The sequence below is a fragment of the Stegastes partitus genome, unplaced genomic scaffold (genome assembly GCF_000690725.1).
Source record: "Stegastes partitus isolate 25-593 unplaced genomic scaffold, Stegastes_partitus-1.0.2 Scaffold1734, whole genome shotgun sequence".
In the NCBI taxonomy this organism is placed as follows: Eukaryota; Metazoa; Chordata; class Actinopteri; family Pomacentridae; genus Stegastes; species Stegastes partitus.
The window spans coordinates 89547-102746 of NW_007579465.1; the positions used below are offsets into that span (position 1 = coordinate 89547).

At 43.3% G+C, this 13200-nt stretch overlaps 1 protein-coding gene across 1 annotated transcript in view; it reads left to right on the plus strand.

Moving 5' to 3' along the window:
• The first annotated feature begins 6692 nt into the window (after nucleotides 1–6692).
• The window catches only part of LOC103372324 (E3 SUMO-protein ligase CBX4), a 21905-nt gene continuing 15397 nt past the window's right edge, over nucleotides 6693–13200 (plus strand). Inside the window, exon 1 of the mRNA XM_008301933.1 lies at nucleotides 6693–6697. The gene's annotated coding sequence lies outside the window, so the exon portion shown is untranslated. The remainder of the gene's footprint in view (nucleotides 6698–13200) is intronic.

The window sequence follows — 13200 nt, forward strand, 5'->3', positions numbered from 1 at the left end:
ATCAAATCTAATTTTTCTCACCGTCTCAGGCGCTAATGTGTATTTAAAAAGATCTAATGCTCTATTTTATCCCCGGTGATCTCTTTCTTTCTCTCTCTCTCTGTCTCCTTTTCTTTCTTTTATCTACAGCAAATGGACCAAAAGAGGAATTTTCTCTATTGTGTGACAACAGATAGAGACTCTTGAGGAAAGGAAATTTATCCAAAACATGATATTATTGAATGTGGTTTTGTTAAATTTCAGCATTTTTGAGACCGAATCCTTTGAATTCGAGCCTCTTCACACCAATTTGTTTAAGCAAATTGTCCTCTTTCTCTACATCCCTCCTCTCCTCGTTTCTTTCCCATCTCACGCCCTCTCTCCTTTTTTTTTTTTTTTTTGGTCTCTCTCACACTTTATCTCACACTTTCCTCCCCTCTCCTCCCCATCCTCTCCTCCAGAGTGTAACCAAGGGTGCGAGATGTCTGGTCAGAGAAAATGTTCCCACATATCAAAAGGCTCCTGGGTTCTGAGTGGAAGCGGCCAAGAGAAGGAAAAGGTCAAGTTGAATACAGTGGGTGAGGAGAGAGGGATGAGGGCAGGGCTGTGAAGAACGGTGATTAATACCAGCGGCAGAGAGGCGGCGGCGCTGAAAGGGCAGTCCGAGCGGGAACTAATCCCGAACTGCTTTGTCCTTTATTTCCTCTTTGAAATATCCTTTCATTGCGCTTCTCTATTGTGTATCGATGCATCAACTTGCAATTTTTGGAGCCGCGGTTTGGATGCTCGTAAACCTCACTGAAGTTTAACCACGTCAGTGCACCAGGTGTCACTGCCCTCGGTGGGGTTTCAATACGCATCAAAAATACAGCAGTATCCATCAGTTTGAATACATAACCCTAGATTAAGATATAGCTCAATCTGTATTGCCTTACTGTGGAAAAAATCGTGGGGAAAGTCCAAAAACCAACAGCGTTTTCCCCTGCCCGTTCTTTGTTATTTGCAAATGTTTTGGGTTTTTTAAAGGCTCTGTAAATTCCCAAATCAGCGGCGTACTGTAGTTTAACGATCTCTATTCAAACAAAGGAAAATAGCACCTTTGCCGGACTGCTTTTTGCACAATGTTTTGTGCATGTATCCCTCTTTACATGACACTGGAATTACCGGGGACCCTATAATTCAGAATTCAGCCCACTGTCGCCGCCACCTCTGGGTTGTGTTTTATTCAAATGTACTGACATCATCCTCAGACATGATATTAACTCGAGGTTTCTGCTCCTCATTGTGAGCTTTTTTTTTCTTACTGCAATATAAAGTCCTGCACTTCCATGGAAACAGCTCGACTATGACTAGAAGTACAGAGAAATATGAAATATGTAGTATGGCACCGTTATAATGCAATAAAACTGGGTTATTTTTCAAGTTAAAATATAATTGGATTTTTTACACAGGAACGTCGGGGGGCACAGAATATTTTATTTTTTTCCAGTGTCAGTTACTGAAAATTTTTTTGTATTTTTTTTAATGAAACACTTCAAAAATAATTAATATTGAAGCTTATGGTTGGTTAAGTCTTCTGATTGGATCATCACACCGCAGATGAGTAGCTCAAGGACCATCAAACAGCTGAAAATCTGACGCCTCTTTCTGTTTTTACTTTCTTTCTGGTTCTGATAAACAGTGTAATTTTAATACATCGTGCCGGTTAAACTCGTTTTGGGGTTCGGGCAGATAATAGGCTGCTGAATAGAAACTGTTGAGCCGATTGAAAAACAACAAAATGTTTATTTCTGCAACGCAAACCAACAACGCAGCCTCCAAAATCCTCAAGCAGGAAAGCAAAACATTCTTGCAAAAAGCAGAAGAGACGCCCCCAAATCAGTGAGATGCCAATTTACACAGGATTAATATTGTCATAGGACCCCTGTGCATGCAGATATTGTCGTTTCCAGTGAATTTTGTACTTTCCAATTAAAAACATGGCAGATTCACAGAGGATTAAAACCTTCGCAGTTATTACAACTCACCATTGGTCCCCAGGTAACACTAGTCTCACTGTGAATTGGGCTTGAGGGGAGCATTGAGAGCGGCAGGGTGATATATGTGCGTTTGCCTCATAATAAACTAGATTCAATGCTAATTGTAATCAAGAAACAAACATTGTGGCTCACTGATGTGCATTTAGTAGTTTCTGGGCAAGAATGGAGCACAAAGGAAGAAGCTATTACAGGCTTTGGATACGCAGACAGCAGGATCATTGTTTTATTGGTTTTGAAAAAATCCTATTGATGTAAACCTGCTATGACAATATCTCTACAAAATGGTTTGCACACCCTGTCATTGTGGCAGCCCATTTGCATTCTTTCATTTAGATTCCTTGTGTCATTACTCCTCTTCATCTCAACCCTTTGGTCTTTTTCTCCCCCCGTGCACCACGTAGAACCCTCAACAAAAAAAAAAAAAAATTAAAATTCAATCACTATAAGTAAATTTGCTCCCCCACAGGACATCATCGAGTGGCAACGCAGCAACACTGCAAGGTACTCCAATCAATGGCCTTGTTCCCTCAGCACAGGCCTGCAGCTCGTAATTTGCATGACATTGGACAAGTTAGCAGATAGCCTCTCTCTCTCTCGCTCGCTCTCTCTCTCTCACAGCCACAAATACAATGGCATATTATGATCACACACTCATCGGGCTCCATAACAGACAGAAAATAAATGTATTCGAAGGCACAATGCAGGCACACAGTCCGAGAGAGGGGAAAAAAAAAAAAAAAAAAGACGGAGGCAGGTTGACACAGAGATGTGGAGTTTCCACAGAGCATTAATCCAACTTACTACAGCCGTGATGTGCTCTGGTTCCTGTCTGCTGCTGGTGGGCGGATAATGGATGGAAACTTGGACTGGTGTGTTTGTGTGTTTCATGCATATGTGTGTGTGTGTGTGTGTGTGCTCCAAATGATCAGTTTGTTTATGAGTGCTGCATAATTTACTGTTTGCTAAACCCCTCCCTGTGCAGCGGCCCTCCAATCATGGTCTTCACGGCACTGCAGCTCTGTCATACTTTAGGGTTTCTAATACACAAAGGGGGAAAGTGATATTTCATATTAAAACAGTTTGGAGGTCAGCGTCTTCTTTAGCCTTTCCAAAAACCAAAATCACAAACGAGCAGAGCTGGACGCGCAAGGTTGGTGGATTTTGGACAAAGCGAAGAGAGGATCTTTTTTAAAAGCCAGAGCGCTACCAGATCTCCATCTTCATGCTGCTTTAACGTTGCTCCGGTAGCACTCACATCACGAGCTTAAAGCATAATCTAGGAAGGACGCAGGCGAATCGCTCCAGTTTTGTTTGGCTACTTAAAGTTCGAGCTACGATGACAAAACAGTGCACATGCAACTTCTTTCTTTTTTTAAAACCAACGCTGAGCGATGTGTGTAGAGTGGGTTATAATTAGAAACTGCACTGCCATAGATGGACCAATGGGAAGGAGGCTACGTTTTCATTGCTCCACACCACTCTCTCGCCCTGATGTATTGGTTTGAACGTAAACCGATTAGGTGGGCAGCACAGTGGTGAAGTGGCTAACGAGTCACCTCACAGCTAGAATGTCTGGGGTCTTCCTGTATGGAGTTTGCCATCCAAAGACGTGTTTAGGTTAATGGTGGTTCTGAACTGACAGTAGATGTGAGTGGGCATGGTTGTCTGTCTTGTGTTGGCCCAGTAATGGACTGGCAACCTCCCCAGGATGTAACCTACCGTTCAAGTCAGCTGGGATAGGCTTCAGCCCCCTCATGACCCTTTACAGGATATAATAGTGAATAGAAAGCGAATGAATGGATAAATCGATTAGAACAACCTGCCTAATGTTATGTAGGCTACCAAAGCACCACAACACCTCCAACGTCTGGCACAGGAGCATTGGCAGTGGATCCTTTGGGTCCTGGGGGTTGCAGACTGGGACCTGCATACTTGTTCCGGTGCATCCCACAGATGCTTGATCAGGTTGGGATTTGGGTAGTTTGAAACCAGGTGGACTCTCTGGTCAAACTTAATGTTGTGTGGTAGCGATTACTGTCCTATCAGAGGAGGACGCCACCATCCTGGTGTGCTGCTCTCATGCAACAGTGTTTAGGTGGGTGGTAGATAACAACATGAATGACAGGACCCAAGGTTTCCCAGGAGAACATTGCATTGTCACAAGATGATCAATGTCCTTCACTTATCTTATCAGTGTAGGCAGCTCATGCTAGCATGTCTAGCTAACTAGCTCACCAATGACATTAGCAACTGAGGGTTGCTTCTAATATTAAGGGATAAAATCGAATTGTTTTGTGGGCTGAAGTATGACAAGCTGTTAATTTAACACATCATCAATGTTACTGTAACTAGTTGTAGTTTCACTGCTGCTAGTCAGAATATTTAATCCAGAAATCGATATCATCATTATGACCAAAGCAACAGTTAGATATATCTGTAATTGAGTTTTGGCTATTCAGAATAACAGTTGCTGATTTCTCAAACATCCGTCTGAATTGTTGTGTGTGACACTGAGAGGCTCCCCGTTAGGTATTGGTCCAAGCAGAAACATTTGAACAGTGTCAGCAGAAGCAACAGTGGCTGCTGTGGTGAATTAGTTGACGAGGAAGTGCCATTAAATAGAAGGAGTTCATCAGAAATTCGTTCATGGAGAATGAAGGCTTCTTTATTACAGGCTCGTGGTGGACGTTTACTCGATCTTCAGCCTCAGGCCGCTCTGACTTGGAGGTTAAACAGCTGCCACATGCTGGTTATGGTTGCAGTGTCACAGTATGTTTGAGAAGCAAGTCGCCTCCCACTTGCCGTAGTTTCTGACATAATTACAGATGTCTGCAGTGTCATTTCACAGAGTCAAAACTCTAATTCAGCATATCTGTAATTACATTTTGAATAGTCATTATTCCACTTCAAGACATCTACAACATCGTTCTGACAAGTTCAAACTTAATTGAAAATATCTGAAAAGGGACGATGTGGATATCTTGGACTGAGGGGAATTGAAGATATCCTGTAGTAGAATTACAACGAGACAGAATTAAACTGTAGATGGAACTGGAATTACAACCAGACAAAATTCAGTTACACCTACAGTGGTGGATATCTGCAGCTGTAAGCATCTGTAAAGAGAAGTCCAATGCACATGATGTGTATTAGCCTTTGGAAGAATGATGATGTGTATATCTGAAATGTTCTCTTTTTTTGAGTAGGAGGAATTGATTAACAGATATCTGCGATGCATCTGCAATATGCAATACATAGATATTGAATGTTTTATACTGGTGCATCATGGAGCATCATTTCAAATGCCAGCTGATGTCTGTTGTGCACACAACAGTTGACATGAATGTCTTGAGGACATTTCAGGATAGCGAATTCAGTAAATTGTTGTTTTTCTATTAAGTTGATGAGTGTTGGGAAACAGAACAATGGCGTCCCTCGATATGTTTTGTGATGACTCATATGAAGAGGTTAGCAGTGTGTGGGCTTACATACTGAACAAAGGATGCTGGAAAAGTCAGCTGAAAAATGAATCCAACGTCAAACTACCACAAATTGCAGTTCCTCAAATGGCCACTTGTGGCTGACTAAGAAAACAAACCAATCCCCACAGACCTCCATGTTAAAATGTCTGAGTTTACAGCAAATAAAAACATGTTTACAGCCTGGTACAGGACAGTTTTGGTCTCTATAGCTAATTTCCTCCTTCATGACAACTGTACTGGGTGAATATTTACATAACTCTCCTGTTTCAGTTGTATTAAGGCGTAAAATTCTGCAGAACAAAAGGTGTGGCTGGTGTGAGTGGCCGGGATCCTGCTCAGCTCCACTTGCACTCTGTTCATTTTTGGATTAGCCAAAGTAGCGGCCAGTTCATGCTTTTGTGCGGCTGAGTTCACGATCCAATAAAGCTACGCAGGTCTGCTAGGAGGCCAGAAACAGCAGCCATTTGTAAATTGAGCTGTCACATTGTGTCACTGACCATTCCTGGGGTGTGTCAAGCACACACCACAGGATTTCTGGAGAAACTAGGACTTCCTACTCCTACTGCGTTTAGGCTCCGTTGATGGAAAGCAAATCAAAGTTCCTCCAAAGTCCAGCAGTGACTGATTCAACTGGTCGAGGGTGGCTGAGATCCTCCTCGTACCAAACATTTGTTTTGAGCACTACTTGTTTTCCTGGCACATGTGCAGTCGCTGTGCTTGTAGAATGGACAGTCCTCTAATTTTGGGCTGCACACAAACCCTCGCAGACTTGGGTTAATGACGAAATTTGCATCACGTGTACCTTCGTGGACGTGGAAAACATGAATTGGCCTCAAGGCAAAGCAGCTGCTGCCAAAGCTGAATGTCCAGAGGCAGAGGAAATCTACGGATGACATCACTAAGGATTCATCCCCATTTTCATATCCAGTCTGTAGCACACTCGACTGTTGTCCTTTAGTCCAACATGTAATTGGATTTGTGTACTTAACCCAACATACTTGGTTAATCCTCATCCTCAAAAGCTTTTCTCTTTTCATAAAGAACTGGGTTGTTCTTTGTAACAAATTTGCGTGAATTTAATCTTGCTTCTAATTTTTAGATATTTTATTATAAATGAGGTCATGCAGGAGAAAAAACATATGAAGTAAATAATTGGCTGGTCTGACTCACCAGATGTAGCCTATGGTTTGTGTTTGTGTTACTGTTTGTTTTGCTGCGGTAAAAACAACAACAACCGCCGAGCAGCGACCGGACCGTGCTGAAAAGTGCTGCTGCAGAGGATTTGGATCCTGCAGGAACGCAACCCTGCTGGTTTTTCAGTGGATTAGCCATTTTATTCACAGTGGTCGACTCCCTGCGTGCAAATGTTTGACCAAAACACTTAGTCCCATCAATATTTTGAGCGTACAATGACTTTGATTGGTTCAGTTAAACACAAACAAACCAGAGCATAAAGCAGGAATGATAGTGTGGTGCACCAGACCATTATGTTCTACAGAATGGGCTGACGGTCATTTGCTACCGCGCTGCACTAGATAAAAACCTGCCGGCTATACAAGTTATTTGTGTTTTCTGTCTACAAATGAGCAGTTTTGTCTTTAATTGAGGACCCTTTGCTTCAAAAGCTGATTTCTAGACATAAATCAGCCTCTTTCAGGTCATCACTGTGAGCTGTGTGCGAGCGAAGCTACACGGGAAAGCTTGACAGGCATAGCAACAGTAACCAAGGGAGGCCGGGCCCGGTAAACATCCCCGATACACAACACTCTCCCTGCTGTCTGTCTCCTCTGTGCAGCAGGTGAAGGGCAGAGAAAGGGTTCATGCATGCGGCAGCAAAGTGGCTCAATGTGCTATCGACTGGCTCACCGTGGCAACCTGCAGAATTCCACCGCCTCCCCAGTAAGCATGGCACACTATCGCTTCACCCTGCCTCCCTCCCTCCCATCCTCCGTCCTGCCTCCCATCCCCCACTCCAGCAGCTCCAGGGTGGCGGTGACGTGGGGGCTCGCTGCTCTGAGAGGAGGGGAAAGAAAGCCTGGCAGCGAGCGAGGGCGAGGTGAGAGGCAGAGAAAAGAAGGAGCCGCCGCCACTACACAGAAAGAGAGAAAGACGAGGAGCCGGGAAAAGAGAGGAAAAAAAAAAAAAAGATAAAGATCCTCCCTCTCCCAGCACTCGTTGACAATGACACTGGGAGAGTCATTTCGAAGCAATGAGCCAGAAAACGCAGAGCCGCCGCTGCCATTCATCCTGCTAAGCACGCCACTCAGTCACCACCACGCCACAATCACATTCATCTCCCGGAGAATAGCTGCGGCTTAATAAAATGTACGGCAGAACAGTCGTATTATAAAAACAGACCATTTGAATGCAGTGACTCGTTTTCATGAAAAATAATAGAAAAGTGAATTGAGGTTGTGCAGGTAGACCACGACGGTGCAGCCCGTTGTCCTTCTCTGCTGCTTCAAATGGATTTGTTTTTATCCCAACCATGATTTAACAAAAAAGATAAGACATACAATAAACTGTAGGATTGATTAAAGTGTCCTTCAGTACATAATGATGTGTTAAATCATTAAAAATGGTCAAACTAATTAAACAAGACAAGCTTTTGCAAGACCCAGGCTATGTTTCAGTATCCATACTTTCATAATATATAGTGTGCCAGGAAAATATTTAGTACATAGCAATACAGAGTGCGTCTAAAATACTCGGATGTCCTGCTACATCCTGTCAGATTTTGCAGTTTAATGCTTTTCTGTTCATTCTGACCCACAATCCCTCTGCACAGTTATGTTGCATCGTCGATTAGAAACCAGCTTGAACAGAACAGCGTACAAACAGATGACGGCTAATTTCAACCTGCGACGTTCGACGTTTAAGGCGCATTATTATGACGAGCTAGCACGTCCCATTTGTGTGCATGCTGCAAGAAACAGTTCATGTAAAAAGAGAAAGTATTTGGAACGCATCCTCAGTGAGTGCATGGCAGAGATGGGATCAGCTGGTTGGCAAATGTCGACAAAATCTTCCCAGAAAAGACACTGATAACAAAATAAATCAGATTTTTTTTAAAATTGTGATTCTCGAAGTAAATTAGTTCAACTAGACCATTCTGTATAAAAACGTTCTTGGTGGTAAAGTGACACATTACTTATCCTTGTCCCAGTAATTTATAGTGTCAGAAAAATACATGGCATCCTAAAAATACTCCAGGTTTGTCCGACTATATCCAGTCAGATTTTACAGTTTGCAAGCCAGCATCCTTTTCTGGCCTTTCTGACCCCAATCCTCTGCACAGCTACGTTACAGCATCGGGTGTAAACAAGCTTGAGCCACTGCACGAACTAGCAACGAGTAAAAAGAAATGCAATTATGTGATTTGAAATAGAGATGGGATCGGGTTAATCTTGCCAAAGTTTTCCTTCAAAAGACAGCTTGACATTAATAACACAAATAAATCATCCTAAGATTGTCAAAGTAAATTAGCTAAACTCAATCATTCTGTGTAAAAATGCTATATTGACGGCGATAAAGTGTCACATTACGTATCCTTGTCCAAGTAGGACATCTTGTAATTGCCTGAATTGAATATTCATGTCCCAGCTAGCAGCCCTACTCCACTTTCCCTTCCTCTCTACAAATAATCAAAAATACCATTTCATTTCCCCCCAATCAGCCCCAGGTCATGTGCTGACGACGAGATGGAAAACACAGCATGTCGTTAAGCTGCCAGCTAATCAGCGTTAGCTCGTAATCCTCCCCCCCCCTTTTTTTTTCCGTCTCGTCTTCCAAGCAGGCCTCTTCTCTTCCCTCCGCCAGCCTCCGATGCTGCTGCTGCTGCTGCCGCACTGCTGCTGTACTCTGCCTGTGAGATGGATGGCACAGCCCTAATCACCCCCTGCAGTGCACTGTCAGCGTGGCTGCAGGCCGCTCTTAACATTTACACCACACGATCGCTGCGCACACAATAAACACAAGCCAATAAGTGAGAAAATCTACTCTCCTCCCCTCTTCTCCCTCCATCCTTCAGGTACCAGCTCCCCCCTCCTCTCTGCCCAAGGCCCACCACTTCTCTGGCTGTCACCTTGGATGGATTCAGAGGGATGCGGCTACGTCCTGAGGGCAGATAGTCCTCCTCCTCCTCCTCCTCCTCCTCTTCCTCCTTCCTGCCGTTATCTCCAAGCCGGAGTCTCATCAGCCTCTGTGCAGCAGCTCTGGCTTCCAGCTGTCTCACCAGCAGCTCCAACAAGGCTCGAAGGCTGCCAGAGGAGCTGGGAGGGAGGCCGCTCCGATATCAGCATCCTCTCATGCGGCCGGCTTCAAGGTTCCTCTCAGGCGAGCTTTCAGTCGAATCTACATCGAAGCGCAGACATGGAGACACGCACAGTGCTTGGCATCCATTTCAAGAGTCTCACAAGTGCAGATTTAGCCAATTTTATTTTAGTTTCCCCGCGTTGTTTGTCTCATTAGCGGATAACAGGTCAAACACAACCAGTGTAATGTGATGCAGGATAATTCCAGCGCAGCTACAGCGAAATGTGACTGTATAGAAATGCTTTGTTACAAGAAATATAAGGTCTATGTGCATTTATATGAGGACAAATCAGTCAGCAGAAGGCCGATTCCTTCACTTGGAGTTGCCTCAAGAGCACATGGTGTTTATTCATTAAATTTCTAAAAGATAACAGTAAACACCCTCCTTAAGATCTGAGCTGGCATCAAAGCCGTACAATGCATCAGGCCTCATGATCACCAAAGGGTTCCCTTTTTTTTTTTCTCCTTGAATATAAATTGACACTCTTGATAATTACGGGCATCAAGACTGTCGCAGCGGGTGGAAATCATCCCTCTGCCCTCCAAACATGAGCCTGTTCTGCGTTTCATCTCAGAGCAATGGCTTGTTGGCTTAGTTAGAGTTGCTAATGTTCAGGTTGTGGGCCACACTCTTCATGCAATGCGTTTCCTGACTACTGATCCTGCCTCAAGGTGGATTAAAGTTTGTTATTTTCGTCCGTGAGTTTGCAGAATTAAGGAATATAGCAGTTCAACCAGGCAGCGACGCGCTGCGAGGTTGGACTGAAAACGGTAAAGTTTCCTTTCGGTATATGAGGAACAATGCGTGCATTTATGAGCACTGCAGGATTTGGTTTCACGGTGCTATGACTTGCATCTCGTATGAATTCTGTAAAGCTCCGCGTGCCACCAGTGCAGTAGTGTGTTTTCCACAGCTTCGGGCATGTTGTTGTTTTCAAGGCTGTTATTGTGTTAGATATTCAGACAGTGAGGAGCAGAGAGGGCAACGCTTTTGTGTTGCCGGTTATAACTGTGCAGCAGATGCGGGACTTTATTCTACTTTGCATGCTTGGTTAAGTTTCGATTTTAATAATGCTAAAAAAATTCAGCTATTTTTTATTATTTACATTGAATACGATGCATATTTGATGTGTCTCTGCTGTGAGTATTTTGCACAAAAAGCTAAAAACACCTCTGGCTGTTAGATCCTGAAGACAGGATGCTTCTGCAAAACAAGGATTGGAGCATCGTCTGCTGAACTTGTGGTGATTGAATGAACATCAGGCTGTCTGAACGCCAAACCAAAACCAACAACAAATAAATATAGCTCATCTTTGCCTGAGTGTAGATATATTTGATAGAAAGCCTGTGTTACAAATTGGCAGCGTGCAGCTTGAAAAAAAACAAATGTCTGTCAGTTTATCTGCTGTTAACCATCACATGAAACTAACCAGCTGGATTATGTCTCTTGGCTGAAGCTAGAAAAGTCAAACATTAGTCTTTCAACTGCACCCGAAAAATAATCGGCCCCGTCCAGCTTTCCATGCGTCCTCGCTCCAGTTCAGAGTTGAGCTCACATCCACATTTTTCCGTCCTCTTCAAGTCATTTGTCTTTTACTCTGAGCTCCTCCTGAAGCCGACTCACCTGATCCTGAAGCCTGTCATCCATCTTCTGTGGCCGTGCGGCTGCTGTCCTCCCTCTCACTGAGATTAACTGTTCTCGTCTTTTGCTTTTCTTTGCTTCTTTGTTTTTCTGCCGCAGCTTCTCAAACTCTTCGACTATTTCCGGTTCAAACAGCGTTTTGCTGAAGGGTGGGGATCTGTTTTTTCTTTCTCAGCTCGTTTTAAAATCTGTGTTTCGCCTCCAGCGTTTTAGTTCACTTGCTTATTTCTTTAGCTTCCTCTGGAGAAATGCACTTGCTTCCTTTACTTGTGTGGCTGTGTCGTTCATGGCTTTTCCACAGACCAGACCGGAACTATTCACATCAAAGAATAATGTAAAGTGTCGGCCTGTCTTTCATTTTAACGGGACACCCATAAAAACATCCTGCACACGCATACTGCTCAGATCCAAATTTGTGTCCAGTTTGGTTAGGACATACATCATACCTGTTCTTAGTTTACTTAGGGTGCATTCCCACTTGGTAGGTTGGGTGCAATTAAAACAAAACTGAGTGAAATATGATCACAGCATGTGGTTAAACAAACCAAAAACACAACAGAATACTCAAGCGTACCTGGTTTTTCTCATCAGAGGTTTGTTGCTCATTCCAGTTTGGTGTCTAAACTGCTGTTTCATTGCAGTATATCTTCATTTGTGTGTGCAGAGGACAAACTTCTAATGCTTTTTAAGCTCTTTTATGCATTTTGCAAGCTCTTTGTGAGTTCTCAGCTGGTTAAATCCCACCAGCCACCATCAGCACACAGTGTTGTTTCAGAAATCGGGTAAAGCTGCCCATCAGATTGTGGCCTTATCCCTACACACCTTCTGTGTTGTGTCTTTGCTTGGTTAAAAAAGTCAATGTGAACTCTCGGCGAACCGGGACTAAACCGCACCCGTTAGCTCCAAACTTGTTTTTTAAAAAAATCTCACCAGGGACGAATGATATAAATCCGAAAAACCTGTTCATTGAACTGTTCAGTGAACTGAAATTGAAAGCACATGTGGATTTGAATAATGGTTTTAAAGCAGCTGTAAAGATCGTTTTATGGTGATTTACAGAATTTTCACAATACATGACAAGGGATCAGTGTGGAGGCGCTGCCAGGACGTGCTGCAAAAGTCCTTCTCGGATATGAGATGAGTCATTCAGACAGAGGTCACTTTTAATCTTGCTCACAGCTTCATCCAGACAAGCCACGACAGTGTCGGAGAGAGACGCACACAATATCTGTCATACATGAGAAACTCGACAGTTCAACAAGTGACATAATACATAAAAATGTACGATTCCACAAAAGGCTGAGTCTAAACTAATAACTATCATATCAAAGTGTCCAAATAACTAATAGATTAATCTTTTTATAATGTCCTGAGTGCTGAAAATTCTCTCCATGTCTGACAAAAAACCTACTTTACCAACAGTAAAATAAAATGATGAAGCTCAGGACTCAACCTGAGGACAACCGCTACATTAGAAATGATTTAGGCCAAACTAGATCATTGACAGCGTGACTTATCATTAGATTCTGATCAATCCTGTCTTCGTGCCATGGATTATTTATAATTACACGTAATTAATGGCGCGTCTGCTCTTGTTCCATGTGAGAATAAGGGCACAACTCTCGCTTTGGAGACGCTCATATGGATCCAGCTGCTGTCTGATGCTGCAGGTGTTTAATAAACTCTGAGGAAAGACTCCTACAAACCGCTGCAAGTTTTGTCTTTTGGACCGTTCAGTTTGTAA